Source organism: Hippocampus bargibanti, linkage group LG13 (assembly GCF_051943395.1).
Source record: "Hippocampus bargibanti isolate YZ-2025 linkage group LG13, ASM5194339v1, whole genome shotgun sequence".
In the NCBI taxonomy this organism is placed as follows: Eukaryota; Metazoa; Chordata; class Actinopteri; order Syngnathiformes; family Syngnathidae; genus Hippocampus; species Hippocampus bargibanti.
In genome coordinates this window covers 9,659,855-9,675,174 of record NC_142746.1, presented here as the reverse complement: position 1 = coordinate 9,675,174, position 15,320 = coordinate 9,659,855, and the positions used below count along the sequence as shown (strand labels likewise).

General features: G+C 37.6%; 1 long non-coding RNA gene across 5 annotated transcripts in view; it reads left to right on the top strand.

Moving 5' to 3' along the window:
- The window catches only part of LOC148889264 (uncharacterized), a 61,180-nt gene that overhangs the window by 40,173 nt on the left and 5,687 nt on the right, over positions 1-15,320 (top strand). The window contains exons 4-7 of one of the 5 annotated variants that reach the window (XR_016116827.1): positions 5,363-5,440; positions 8,464-8,582; positions 11,583-11,711; positions 12,570-13,150. This is a non-coding gene — a long non-coding RNA (uncharacterized LOC148889264). Of the gene's footprint in view, positions 1-5,362; positions 5,441-8,463; positions 8,583-11,582; positions 11,712-12,569; positions 13,151-15,320 lie in introns of those variants that run through there. The other 4 variants (XR_016116828.1, XR_016116830.1, XR_016116826.1 and 1 more) reach the window with 4 other exon arrangements.

The window sequence follows — 15,320 nt, the reverse complement described above, 5'->3', positions numbered from 1 at the left end:
TTTGATTAAAATAAAATAAACACTGTAGTACAGTGTTTATAATGTACAGTAACTATTAACTAATAACTATTATTATTATATACACCAGCTAAACTGTAGAAATTTAGTTCATATACGAAAAGCATTTGAACACTTTAATGGTGATATGCAGAGGGACAGCAATGCGGTCTCACTGCGGAGCAAGCCAGCACAGTTAGCATAGTGGTTGCACAATTCATGGATAAGTGTGTCAGAGCTGGAAGTTATTTTTGAAGGAAATTTCCCTCCGGGAATTTAAATCATCGTGCTGGTCTGCTTGTTTTGTCCTCAATGAACCAGGAAGAAATGTTCTATCTTAATTGACATTTCAGTGGCCATTTCTCTGTAAACAATCCCAAATGTACTCAAATACTTCCAAAAAGTCAACTCAACAACTAATCTACCGATACACCTCCTAGAACACAGATCAACAACTCCGGTCCTTAGAGGTACCTAAATGCACTTAAATATGTGCTAATGCTCCCAAAACGTTTCCTTGATACTCATAAATCTTCCGAAAATGTACCTATTAACTTTGAATATTTTGAACTCCTCCGTCAGAGTTCCCGAAAAACTGATATTGTAGATTTAATTCAGCAATTTTTGCACGTACCACTAGAGGGCGGCAGCGTTCCACCACTGGTACTTAAACCACACTTTGAATTGACTGACTTCTCTGAAGGACCAATAAAAAAAAATGCCTAAATTAGACCCCTCCCATTCCCGCCTCCTTCCAAGAAATGGCTGCTCCAAAACAAAATGGCTGTCTATTTGTCTGTCTAATGTATTTATTTTGGGGCTGAATTAAGTGATTTTCTTTCCAAATCATTTTCAGTCAAAGATATTTATTGACATACAGTCAACTTTCCTGTTGCTTTAAAAAGTAAATTCTGTATGTCACTTAATTTAGTGGGAGGAAAAATATGTGAATTGAGGGGGTGCACGAATCTATATCGTTCATTCTCAGTGGTGATTGTTTTGTTCAGATGGTAAGTGTAGTGTCTTATCTAATACTTGCCATTATGAGTTGGTTGAATCATTAACCACAAAGTCCTTCTTGCTCTTTACGCTGCTCCAGATTTTAATCCGTAAGCTCAAACGCCTGTTCTTCGCTAAGAGAAAACCCCAGTTAAAAAAAGGGAAATTGCAAATATAAAAGTGGATAGAACACAAAAGGCACTTGGGAGTTTTTTATTTATGTATTTTTTATTTATTTATTGGATGAGTATGGGAGGACGTGAAAGTAAGAAGTAGAAAGTAGATGGGAGTTGCAGGTCAAATTAGCGTCACACAATGACTCACTTCCCAGATGATTGAGCGGAAAAGGAAGATTAGCGCACAACATCATGCCATGCCTCACGTGTATCTGGCAGCTGCTCACGCTGTCTCAAAAACTGTCTTTCTCTTTGTTTAGTTAGTGTCAGTCCGAATGTATCATTTTGCTAAATTTTCTTTTTAGGGCTGATTGGTCATTCGCAGGCCTCAACCCAATTAAATTGATCTTTTGAGAGCTTTCCCACTCTCATAAGTTCCAAAATCAACCATGCAGTGCAAGATGACATTAACGTATTTAGCCTATCTATAGTGAGTAGATCAACCAAAAATGTCCCCCGATGCCCCGGTGGAAATTACATGGGATTTTTTTTCTTTGTGAAGCAGCCATTTTAGTTTTTGGGGAGGTGTGGACATTTCTACATTTGCCAACCTGACCAGGAGAGTACTTTGGCTTCATGGTATGTATTGTATGTCATGATTAGTCTCAGACAAACAAGTCTGATGGAGCAATGTCGTCTGCCGTTTTCTTTTGAAGGGGCCTCATTAGGGTTAATTTGATAATTTCCAAGGAGCTCTTCAAAGACCAACAAAGACCCACAAAAACATTGTCTCTGTTGCAGCAAGTCTACCATTTTTGGTTCCAAACCCGCATTTTCCGGGTCAGTTTGGTCATATATTGGGGCTCCAAAAGTTTTTTTCTTCTATTTCCATTGACAGAAAAAAATACACCAACTGTTTTGTTTGCATTCATTTTTAATTCTGATTTTCAGAATTGGATATAATTTCCAACATAAATATGCCTCATTAAAGGCCATTTTGAGGACATTTTCAACTCAAAGAATTGTATCGGTTTGCTCACCACGGTGAAAATATCTGCCGATTCAAAAATCTCATTTGAAATTTAGTTCTTATGCATTTCTTTGTATGTGTGTTTATCACTGGTGTCGTAATCATTAGTAGTTGATAAGAAGCTGCGCAGTGCACAGAAATCGTTGGGACAGAGAACAAATACACTTTTTTTTTAAATGAGAGTATGGTGTCGCAACATTGCGCATAATAGATAATACACACTGTCCTCTTTTTATTTGTTATGTGCGCATGTTTGCTCTGTGCACCACCAGCTTACTAACTGACTGGGAATACGCCCGGGCATGTCTCAAAAGCACACGCTCGTTTGGACACACTGTTAGGTTAAAATATTACAATAATATTACTACTACTACTACTACTACTTTTACTACTACTATTACTACGACCATTACAGCTGCTACTACTAATACTACTAATTGCCACAGTACTGTATAATGTTATACAAATATCAAAGGGGTTAAAATAGAAGAACATTTTGAAACATATCTTGGTAGGTGTTGTCTCATTTGATGTGATGTGTTGTCTACACTAGACTTTCAAACTCTAAAAATCACAGACGGTGAATTGATATTTGAGGCTTTCAGAGTCTCTTATTTTCCTTTTCTGAGGTTTGACAAGTGTTGCACGTATTTCCCTGACTGCGAAATCACTTTCACGTTTGCCTTTTGACGCCTTTTGGACATTTTCAGTCATCTCTGAGTCAAATAAAAACAAGTGCAATAGTGTCTAACAAACTGGCCTTGTTCCTCTTGATGATGACGAGAGAACCAGCCAGTTTAGTTTAGTCTTTTTTGAAATCTCTGATTCGTTGTGTAATATTTTTAATGTGATGTTGTCATTATGACACTGTGTTGTGACAAGCGAGGCAATAATTACAGAAAAGTGTTTACTTAAAATCATCTTCAACCCATCTGGAATTGAGTACATTAAAAAGAAAATCATGTTTTTTTTTCTTCCATGTTATTTAGGAACTTCATATTTTGAGAAATGACAGTGTGTCAACGACCTTTTAAAATTCACTCCAAAATAACATAAAAATATGTTGACCAGGAAGATTACCCGCAAGCAAGCAGATTCGAGAAAATGTTAAGCTGGGCAAATCAAGAAAATAGTGAAAATTTTAGGAATGTGAGAATTGACCTTCGCACATTTTCAACAAACAAGTTGGCAAAGCTAGTTGTCTCTTGTACTGTTCCCGAATTTTAAAAAAATAAGGACAAACAACATGTGCTAACTTCAGCTGTTGTTAAAGCGCTATATATATCAATACATGTATAAATAATATTAATAATTCTTGTTTTGGACAACAATAAAAATGGCTGTTGTTGTTTATGTTGTTTAAGCAGGAAATTTGACTTAATTTATCAACATTTCTTGAAAAACAAAAGCCATGACAACAATATGAGCTTGCTTCTAGATATTTTATCCAGGGTTTCATTTATAAAAAATAATCTTGAAAAAGAAAGAGGAAAATGCCTTGCACTCATTCACTGCCAAACCGGAATTTGTTCGCGTTTTGTTTTTTTCATGCTTGGGTGCCGATAATGCGCTGGCCATGGCCTCCTTTCCACAAGGGGCAATATTTCCCTTTTTTCCATGTTAGAGCTTTGTTCCAGCTTCAGCTGTTGTTAAAGCGCTATATAAACCAATATGTATGTATGTATGTATTGTATTTTGGACAGCCACCATCATTTCAAGCTCATATAACTTCAGGCCCATATAATTTAAGATTTAACTCTTCTTCTGATGAAAGAAGAGAGTCTAAAGTTTCTTATGCTGCATTAAATGTTTATGTAGTCCTAAAACTTAATATCTCGCGGGTCCTGAAATTCAAGTGACAATGACAAAAACCCTGGCACTGGACTGGGCACATTTTTCACGTCTGGCAGTGAATGCGTTAAAAATGTTCTCTGGAAAATCACATTCATTTTTGGGTTTATTTTTAAATCTGATGAGGATAACAACAAATAAACCAGTATTTTCATCTCATTTACTTTTAACTGAGTAGAGGCTGGGGTGGGGGGGACTGTGCATCAAAGTGTAACATCTGCTGTTTGAAATCCTAGTTTGGTTTGCACAGTAGCAGGAAAAAAAGGAGACCAAATCTCCCACAGTGGGAATGTGTTATACCGGGCCATACCTGCTCAGATGGCGACATTGCTTCTTCTGGGAAGATGCGACCCAGCGTGAAAGAAAAGCAAAACGAAAAAGCGGCGTGTGCATGTGCATGTGTGTGTGTGTGTGTGTGTGTGTGTGTGTGTGTGTGTGTGTGTGTGTGTGTGTGTGTGTGTGTGTGTGTGTGTGTGTGTGTGTGTGTGTGTGTGTGTGTGTGTGTGTGTGTGTGTGTTATTGGAGAAGCAGAAAAGCCAATGAACTTCAGCGACCGCGAAACCCTCACATGGCGCGAACGTGTCACAGCATTCATGAAATGTTTCCAAGAAGACACACAATGAGGTTGGAGCTCATTTTGACAGCTTGTAAAAACAATCTGGCGGGAGATCTGGAATGGAAATAAAGCACTTTTCCCTTGAGCATATTTTCACTCTTTATCAGTATAACAAAAGTCCAAGCCAAATACTGTTTCCCTGTTGATCTGATAGGTTGACAAATAGACTGAGTCGATATGTGATGATTACATGGAAAGTACCTGAGTTTCTGCAATGGGCACGCCACAGGTTTTTCTTGCCAACTATGGATTTTTTTTTTAGCCACGTCGGAGCCAAGGTGAAATGATTTCTAATTGCCGCTTTTCAGAGAAATCAAAATTGTCCTCTTCTATGGTTATCATCAGACCTTTTCCAATTGCCATGCCTGATAGCCCTGTCAGGTGCAGTGCGGTGGCCAAAAAACAAAAAGTATGAATGAACGTTTGTCTTTTTTTTTTAAGATTCCCAAAGTTGAGGTCCCGGGAAATTTGCAAAAGTTTCACTCAATGACATTTTTGCTGGCTCACATGCACTTTTTTAGATTAGATCAGATTAGATTAGCCTTTATTTGTCTCATGGTGGAGACATTTACATTTCACAGCAGCAAAAACAAAATACAGGAGCTGCTGTAAAGGCAGCCAATCTTGCGGCGCCATCTTACAAGTAAAAAAATAAATAAGTAATAATAATTTGTTTGTACATTTTTCTGTGAGCCTGTTTGAACTTGTGGCAGATAATTTTGATGATTCATCTTTTCTTGGTCTTCACAACAGCAGCTTGGTTGAGCAAGAGGAAGGCTGACAGGTGAACTTGAAGCTGAAGGAGAGGCCCCGCCCACTGCACATCATACGGTATGTGATTCATGGACAATTCTTTGTTTGTTGTTTGAGATTCATTCGGGATTTTTTTGCAACACTATTAAACCAAATCATTCCTACTTTAAGAGAAACGACAAATGTCAAAATTTTAGGACCTCAAGTACAAAATTGAAAAAAAAGTCTTAGACAGGAGTTGGATTCTGTGGTAAAATGAATTTGTTAAAACAATCATGTAAAAATTCGAAAGCTATGTAATACTCAACATTGTTGATGTCCTGGCTGGTCCTCCATGCAGGTGCTATTAAAATTTATACGATGCTGTAATTTCTCATCAATTTAGGACTTCTCATTCACAACCATACATGAAATGGTTTTATGCATATCGAAATGTTTTTTGACACATTGAAAACAGAAAACTGCTTTTTTTTTTTTTTTTTTTTTAGATATTGAACTTTTTTGGGGGGTGTTTTTTTTCTGTTTAACTCTAAAAGCTGGCGCAATTTGGACTTCACCATGGACTCAAATTAACAACCATTTTGTTCTGAAAACCTGCTAGAAAATAATCTCAAATTGTACCCACATCTCTCATTGGATATAAAAAAACTATATATACTATACTACTTTAATTTAAAACTATAATAAATAAATACACAAAGAAATAAATACATACATACACACACACACACACACATACATTAAAAGAAAACCATTTGTTGGGCAATGTCATGCTTTGGCAGGAAAACAAGAGCCATAAATCTTTTGACTGACGGTAGGATGGACCACAACTCCCTTACTGTAGTAACTTTGATGAGTGTTTTCATTTCTGGGAATTTAATGGGACTTTTTGGGGGGAAGGGGTGATGAGGGGGTTCCATTATGTTTCTCTGTGTTTTTTTATGTCTGTTGTCATGTCACTGTATATCATATAACAGCAATTACATCATAAAAATATCACTCAAAGATGAACAGGTGCGTGTGGTTTTGTCACAGCTACTTGGTAAGAAAACAGATGTCCTGAATTTATGTATTATATATTTATTATCTATAATTTTTATATTCATTGAAAAGTCAGAAATCCAGTCCATGTTGTTTTCATGAAACATGAAAATTGATGCGACGAAGCCACAGATTCGTATGCATCCCTGTCAGAATCTGGTTTACAATTAACTGGATGATGTTCACATCTGCTTTTTAAAACAAATATATTTATTTTCAAAATTTTTTTCTCCAAATTAATGCAGCTGTCATTGGGAATGCTTGAAAGCCTCAGAGTCTAAGCGATTTTGGGTGAACGGCTCGATTTGAAATGGATAAACAATAGTGCCTTTCATATTTAATTCAATAATGCTAAAACTGTTAAAAATGAAAATGCCTATCTCTATGATTAAAAAAAATGCAAAGGACAAACAGTAGTTCCTAGTCGCTCACTAATAAGTGGATGACAAAATTGTAGCCCAATCCATTTTGTCGAGCGCATGCCAAGATTTGCGGTGAAAAAAAAAGTTCAATTATACAACGATGCAAGTGCAGTTTCATCGATCATTATCGTGACCTCCATATTCATTTAAGTCACTGACTCATTTGCATTCTCCATAATCATAATTAAATTCAATCATCCAATTAATTTGTGATGTAATAATGGTTTTCATCATTCTTTTTTTTAATGAATATTCCGCTGTCATCATCAATCAATCATAAGCATTGAACCTCACACATTGGATTGTGAATGTGTACCAAATGAAGTGGCCAAAGCCGGTATATGAGTTTCGCTGATATTTATTTCTTTTATTTATTTATTTCGTATGCCAGCTGGCTGCTTTGTTGTACGGCGTATCGATAATTAATTTCTCATGTGTGAAATAAAAGGCAATTAAAAGGAACACGGTCAACTGAAATAACCTGAAATACAATTAGGTCAAATTCACATAAAGTCACAAAGATGCAGATGTAGAATTTTAAAAAGCTATAAAAAAAAGTCCACCATTTAAAAAACATAAATAAAATGAATAATAAATCAAAGTCAGCCAATAAACTCCAGCTCAGCCAGCAAACGAGATCTGGCGCTCTGTAAAATTCATTGTAGGATTAACTCCTCAAGCTTCTTTTGTGGGGAAAGTTGTCAAGTATCGTCGTGAAAATACATTCTTCATAGTGTTTCAGTAAGTCCAAGTCAGGGCTGTCAAACTCATTTTGTGTCATGGGCCACATTATAATTACTGTTTCCATCAAAGGGCCGTGATATACCGTATTTTCTGGTGTATAAAGCACACCGGATTATGAGGCGCAGCCCTAATGAATGATGTATTTTCAAACCTTTTTTCCATATACAAGGCGCTCCGGACTATAAGGCACACCTTCAATGAATGAAGAACGTTTTCCAAATATAATATATAAATATATCAAAGTTTTCCAAATATAAGGCACACCGCATTATAAAGCATGACAGTAATGAAGAATAGAAGGCGTGTCTGCTGACAGTCGTTGAGAGACCCGTCGAGGCTCAATATTACTTCACATATAAGGCACACCTGTTTATAATGTGCAGGGTCATCTTTTGAAGAAAATCAAGGCTTTTGGGTGTGCCTTATACTCGGGGAAAATACTGTAACCAAGTCAAGGTTAATGGTTTATTCAATTGTTGTGTAAGTAACTGTAACTAGGGGTTTGGAAACAAGAAATTGCTTACAATATGTCATCGATTTATTGCATACAAATATTTTTCATTTTGGCACATATTTTAGCTGTCTTTGATTTGCTTTCACGGGCCACTGAACATCATATGACGGGTCACATCTGGCCCGCAAGCCTTAAATTTGACACCTTGTTCTAAATCTAAAACCTTCCACTTTGTGCTCCTTAGTCGTTTTGATAGTGTCTTTTGAGTTATTCCCCGCACCAGGGGCCCCCTTTGAACTCGTGGTCAGCGCTCCTGCGTTGTTCAGAAGTCCTGGGTTTGAATCCTTCCCTTTCCGAGAGCCACATATGGCAGGAAATTGGTGACAGCTCGCATTTTCAGTGAGGTTTGAAACTGTTTTCTTTTCTGATTCTTACTGCAGATGCACAACTCGACGAAGACAAAGCCACACCATGTGATGCATCAAAAAGCGTCAAAAGGCGCACAAATAACTCAACGGGAAGATGCCTCGCAGGGGTTTCAATTCTTACGTTTGATCAGGTAAGCAGAAACTGGGCGCGTTGCTGCGGATGAGCGCAACCCCCAATAAGGTGTGGGCGGATGTCGTGTGTGTTTTTTTTCTTTTGATTGTGAAACCTGTGCAACGGCTTGTGCAACTCATCCTAGGAGATGTGTGACAGCGGTTGGATGTTGTGTTTGGAGATGAGCTTGGTTGTTGTCTTTGCACTTTATCTTTGTGAAAGCGCAATGTAAATAAAGATTATTTTTTTGTTATATACCGGTTATTAGGCTGGATGTTATGTACTGTATTTTCCAGTGTATAAGGCGCACCGGAATATAAGGCGCACCACCAATCAATAGTGTATTTTCAAACTTTTTCCATATATAAGGCACACCGGACCATAAGGCGCACCTTCAATGAATGATTAAAGTTTTCCAAATATATAAAAATACACAAATTTTCCAAATATAAGGCACTAAACATTATAAGGCGCTACAGTAGAGGCTGGGGTTATGCCATACTTATTCTACGGGGGAAATGGAGTCTGTGGCTGCACACAGTAGTTGGGAGACCTGTTGTGTACTGTACATGTCAATATTGCTTCACATATAAGGCGCACCAGCGTATAAGGTGCAGGGTCATCTTTTGAGGAAAACCAAGGCATTTGGGTGCGCCTTATACACCAGAAAATACGGTAGTTTAAAGGTTATTTACATTTCGTAATTTATTCCAACATTAAAAGTACACATTCAACAATAGTAATTGTTATTATCTCATCTCATCTCATTTTCCGTACCACTTATTCCTCATTAGGGTCGCGGGGGTTGCTGGAGCCTATCTCAGCTGTCTTCGGGCACGAGGCGGGGGACACCCTGAATTGGTTGCCAGCCAATCGCAGGGCACACAAAGACATACAACAGTCACTCTCACACTCACACCTAGAGACAATTTGGAGTGGTCAATCTGCCTGCCATGCATGTTTTTGGAGTGTGGGAGGAAACCGGAGGACCCGGAGAAAACCCACGCAGGTCCGGGGAGAACATGCAAACTCCACACAGGGAGGCCGGACCGGGACGCGAACCGGCGACCTCTGCTCTGTGAAGCCGGTGTGCTAACCACTTGACTATCGAGCCGCCCCTAATTGTTATTATATAAATATAAAATGTGTGAGGAAAAATAAGTAAATAAATACATACATGCATACAGTGCATACATGCAGTGCATACAGTGCATACAGTGCATATATGCATGCAGTGCATACATACATACATTACATGCAGTGCATACAATTTCCTGGGCAAAACAGGTCCCCAATAAATTCTCTCACCCCCCAAAATTTCTTTTCAATCCAATTTTCATGAAGAATTTTTTTGGACGAAACACAATTATTGAAAAAAAAAACTATACAATTTCTACTCCTATTTTATTTTCTTTATTGTTGTTATCTTTTAAATGATCAACAAGAATAATCGAATATTCCACAATGCTTTCTCATTTCATTACATTTTGGGATAGCTCACTAAAGATACTCTTGCTAGTTTAATCTCCTACTTGATGGGTGAGCAGGACCCTCGAGCTCACCCCCAAAACACATTTTAAAAATGTATACATCAAGGCCAACAACAAAATCGACCTTCCTTCAGACACTCCCTTCAAAGCATAACCAGTGTAGTTTGATTTCCTTTGAGTTACTGAACCTCTTGGCAGTTTACTTTTTTTTTCATGACCGTAAATAGTTTAGCCTTGACCTCAATTTTTTTTATTTATTCTTTGGTGCGCAAAGGTGACAGGAAGAAGAAACAACTCTGAGGCAAAGCTTGCACGTCTGAGCGGCTCAGGCTGATGCAACCCTGAGCCAAAGAGTTGCAAACACTCCCCATCAGCGGACACAACATTAGGGATACCTGCAACAACCAATGACGGCCCACGTAGTGTTTGGGAGCCTTTTACTGAGCGAGTTGCTTGTTCTGTAGCCACAAAGGGACATAAGTCTTCTTGCAAATTTCCCCATTGTGGGACGAATAAAGGTTTTCTGATTTCTGATTTCTGATTTGTGCTGGTCCCAAGTCCGGAAAAATACAGAGGGTTGTGTCAGGAAGGGCATCCGACGTAAAAGCTTGGCCAAAACAAACATGCAGATCAAACCTCTAAAGATGGAGGACAACGATTTGCTGTGGCGACCCCGTGAAGGGAAAAGCCGAAAGGAAAAGAAGAAGAAGAAGATGGTTAAAAAAAACAACATTTGGATAGGAAATAATGCTCACTTTTTGTGTATTCATTTCCAAATGCAGGATGCTCATTTTATGCGAATCAAACATCATTGCATCATTTGCAAAACAGGTCTTCAATCTACAGTATTTATCTTTTTTTTTTACAGCTCGAGCCAATTCCATAAATGCAAGCACTCCCAATAACTCATTCATTGCCATTCCCGAATTTATTCAGGAATAGAAAAACGTGATGTGCAGCGCCATTCCCAAATTTGTTCGGGTTTGTTTTTTCTGGCGGGGGAGGCGGGTGCTGATAAAGCGCTGGTCAGACCTCTGGCATTGTTTTTCCCTTGCACGAGAGGGCAGCATTTGCCTTTTGTACATGTTAGCGCTTTGTTGTATGTGTTATATTGTATTTTGTACACCCGCCCCCATTTCAAGCTCCAGAGCAATATAACTTAGAAATTAACTCTTTTTTTTTTAATGAAAGAAGAGAGTCTAAGGTTTTTTACACTGCATAGAATGTTTAGGTAGTCCGAAAACTCAATATTCTGTGGGTCCTGGAATTTGAGTGAAAATGACAAAAACCCTGGCACTGGAGTGGACACATATTTGCACATTGTCTGGCAATGAATGAGTGAACAATGTCAAATCTTCAATGACTACGTTTTGAATGTGGGAGGAAAACTGCACAAATGCAAATTCCACACGGAAGGGGCCTGAAGCATATCTTGTGCGTAGATTGTTCGCAGAGGTATTCCCTTGTGTTCCCGCTGCCTAAAAAAAGGAACACATTCACGTGTCTTTTATCATTTGTGTCTGATAAAGGAGCGGCCATGACGTGGAAGCCCTTGCGTGGGTGGACCAGTAACTCGGCAGGCAACAGGAACTCAAGCAAGGCCATGTGTGGGTGCACGAGGCCGGGATCCACCATCAGGCGTCGGGCCAGTTAAGTAGGTGCGTGTGTGACAGATAAGATAACAGAGGTCGATCATAAGAACACCTGATTCCAGTAGGTGCTTTGGGATGGCAACACAATAGCGACTCTTCAAATGGCGCAGATGAGATTTTAGAACTGATTGTTAGTTTTTCTATTTTTCACACTTGCTGAGAATTAATTGTTCGCACGGACTCCCCAATGCTTATTCCGTCATATGGGAAAATTAGAAATAAATCACTCTCCCTATATTGCTGAAGAGAATTGAGCTTTTTGGAATCCTCGTTAAATTGAATTATACAGACTTTGAAATCACATCAGTACACAGAAGCAAGGTGGCATCATATCGTGTAATAACGTGTTTGTCTTGTACTCAAACATCATAGAGTAAGTACATGGGGAAGGTTGTTAAGATTTCACAACTGTCCATGTTTTTATGTTCCTGTTGTGTTTATTATTCTGCTTTGTGTTGACTATTATGTGAAGTGCACCCGAAGCTGTTGTGATAGCTCCCCCCTGTCATGGCGCCCCCTGTGCGGCTGCCTCTACAGCAGCTCCTAGCCCTTTTTAAATCCCTTTCCGTTCTATTATTTTGTTTATTTATTTTATTTCGATTATGCACAGAATACTTGTTTTTATCTTTTCAACCCCACCCCCCCACCCCCGCTCCTTTAACAGTGCTGCTGTAGATTGCAAATTTCTCCATTTTGTGACTATTATATGCTTTCTGATTCTGATTGCGATGAGCACGCCACGGCCCCTTCCAAAAAAAATATTGTAGTAAGTTAAGCGATTGTTCTTCAAAGACATTTTGGGCCTGAGTGAAACTGTTACCTTCAAAGTAGCTGGCTAAATGGCTACTTCTCTTTTCTCTACAGATGGATGGAGCAATCCTCTCTGCCCAACACGAACCCCCCTGCCCCAGCCCCACCACCTCTTGACTCACATGCACTGACATGACATTGTGTGCGTAATTCTCTAAGCACGTTTTGCCAAGTACGGTGGAAGCCACCGTACTTTCCTGCATATGAGCACGAGTGGACATACGCGCTTACACAACCAGGAAACGGAAAAGGGGAATACCTCCTTTTAGTGCCACTGTCTTACGTGCTAACCTGAAGTTCGTTTTAGTCACACATAAAAAGACGAACATGTAGAAGTAGTTAGAACAATATGGTTACTTTGCAACAAGGAACCCAATTGCTGGACAATCCATCTTGTCCAAACATGACAATGTTGTGTGCTCATTCGAATTTGACATTGTAACGCTGTGGAAGAAAGGAAATAAAAGATTAAAAGAAAACATCTTTTTTTATGGTACATTTGTTAGATTTGGAAACATTCTTTTTTGGTCACTTCTTGCTTATTATTCTTATTAAGCCTTTCATGCACCCTGTAACCTGATATCATGATAAACTGCATGGCCACACTAGAAACCGCTGTCCCTTAAAGGGTTAATAATTACTTAGAGCCAAATGTGATTACAAGAAATACTGAAAGAGTGGTCTCGTCCGCTAGTTTTTTTTTCGTTTCATGTGTGAATTTTGACATTCATTCGTCAATATTGTTTTAATGTCACAAGAAACACTGTGATTTTATTCTTGAAAAAAACTAAAGAATGTTCTTGAAAAAGTTTAAAAAAAAACTAAATAAAATACATTTCTTGCAATTAAAAAAAAAGGAAATGAATAATCCCACCCGCCAAAAAATCAATATATTGATTGAGAACTAGGCCTATAAAGTTTCATTAAAAATGTCTTGGCAGATTTTCTTTTTTCATTTTTTATTAATTTAATTCTTTACTTACAGACAGTGTAGGTGTTCAAATACCTGACATGTTTCGGCAACTACTTACGCCTTCGTCAGAGATATATATTCATTTTTTATTACTCATATTTATTCAATATCGTATTATATGGTATTATTCCCAACATATTTTTTATTATGTTTTGGGAGGATTACCACTTTCTCAAATACAATTTTAAAACCATTTACCTTCTTTTTTTTCAAAAGTATCCTTGATTTTTTTTTCATCTTCAGTTTAATTTTTTTTTTTTTACAAAAAACATAAAAATAAAAAAAGACTTTTTCCCTTTTAAACGGTTGCAAATAATGTATTTTATTCCACAAAAAATACCTTTAAAAACAAATACTCTTCATAATACTGCAGCGTTTGAATATAAACCCTGTGGATTCCAACTTATGTCAATATTAGCATTCCTGTGTTAACCAACGAGGATCACATCAATAATTCACCCTGAAGATTTGATGTAGAAAGATGAAAAAAAACTTTATTTGAGAAAGGCAATTAGACAATACAATTACAATAAGTTCAGTGTGTCATAACAGTATGAACAGGCATAACAATAAAATAATAATAAGACGGGTGCTGCTGCTACAGTCGCACTGGGTCATTCAGAGTCACTCGCTCACACTTAGTTCCCGTCATTATCTGCAGTCTGACAGAGGAAATGTCTCCAATCTCCCAATACAGTCATTCACTTTGAACGCAAAACTAAATATAAAAAAGACTCCCGCTGTGTTGTTTTGCAAATTACGCAAAGCCCTGAATGTCTCACACACAAACACACACGAGAGGGCTAATTCACCGCTGTGCTTTTTTGCTCCCTGCTGTAGGCCTGAGCTTAGTTAGTTAGACGTGAGGTCTTAAGTTTTCACTGGGCACCACATGTTGTCACAGTCCAGAATGAATGAAGTGTATGTGGTGCTTGTTGGTCAGCCTGGAGGATAGTGTAGACCAAAAAAAAAAATGTTTTATTTTTGTTTTGTTTTTGTATTACTAAAAAAAATGAAGAAAACATTTTAGTTAAGCGCATGACTTCATCGAGCCACTTAAGTTCATGAAGGGGCATGATAACAGCTTCCTCATTAAGAATTCTGTGGATTGTTTTCTTGTAACTCTGATTTAGCACGAATTCTGATTAACGGTAACATTTCAAAAAGAATAGCATATGACAATGGACCTAGTATAAGTGTGGCTCAGGAAGGTGCAGAACAATCTCTCAATTGAGCATAACATTTTTTTCTAGTAACATGCAAGGGTTCTGCTAAAATTATCATCAAATAGTGTGACACTTTCTCACGTGACTATGGACTGACAATATATGGCTTGAGGAGCAGTAGAAGCATAACACATCGCTTAATTCATTGGTACGAATTCTGTCTATTGTTTGCTTATAATTTTGGAGGCTTGTACAAAAAATGTATTTTTGTATGAATTAAAAAACAACAATTTGAAAGGAATACGGAATAGTATTAGTGACCGAGAAGGTGTCATAACAATCTCTTAATTAATCATTTGGAATAATGTATTGTCAGTGTATTTGAAAGGTTGCTGCCCAAAAAATATGTTTTACGACTTATATATATATATATATATATATATATATATATATATATATATATATATATATATATATATATATATATATATATATATATATATATATATATATATATACAGTAAAGTCTCGTTATATCGATATCGGATATATCGATAGTCCCGGTTATATCGATACTATTTCTATGCACGCACGGAGAAAATTACATGCAAACAGGGTCGGATATATCGATAGTCCCAGTTATATCGATATTTTTCGGACTCCCTT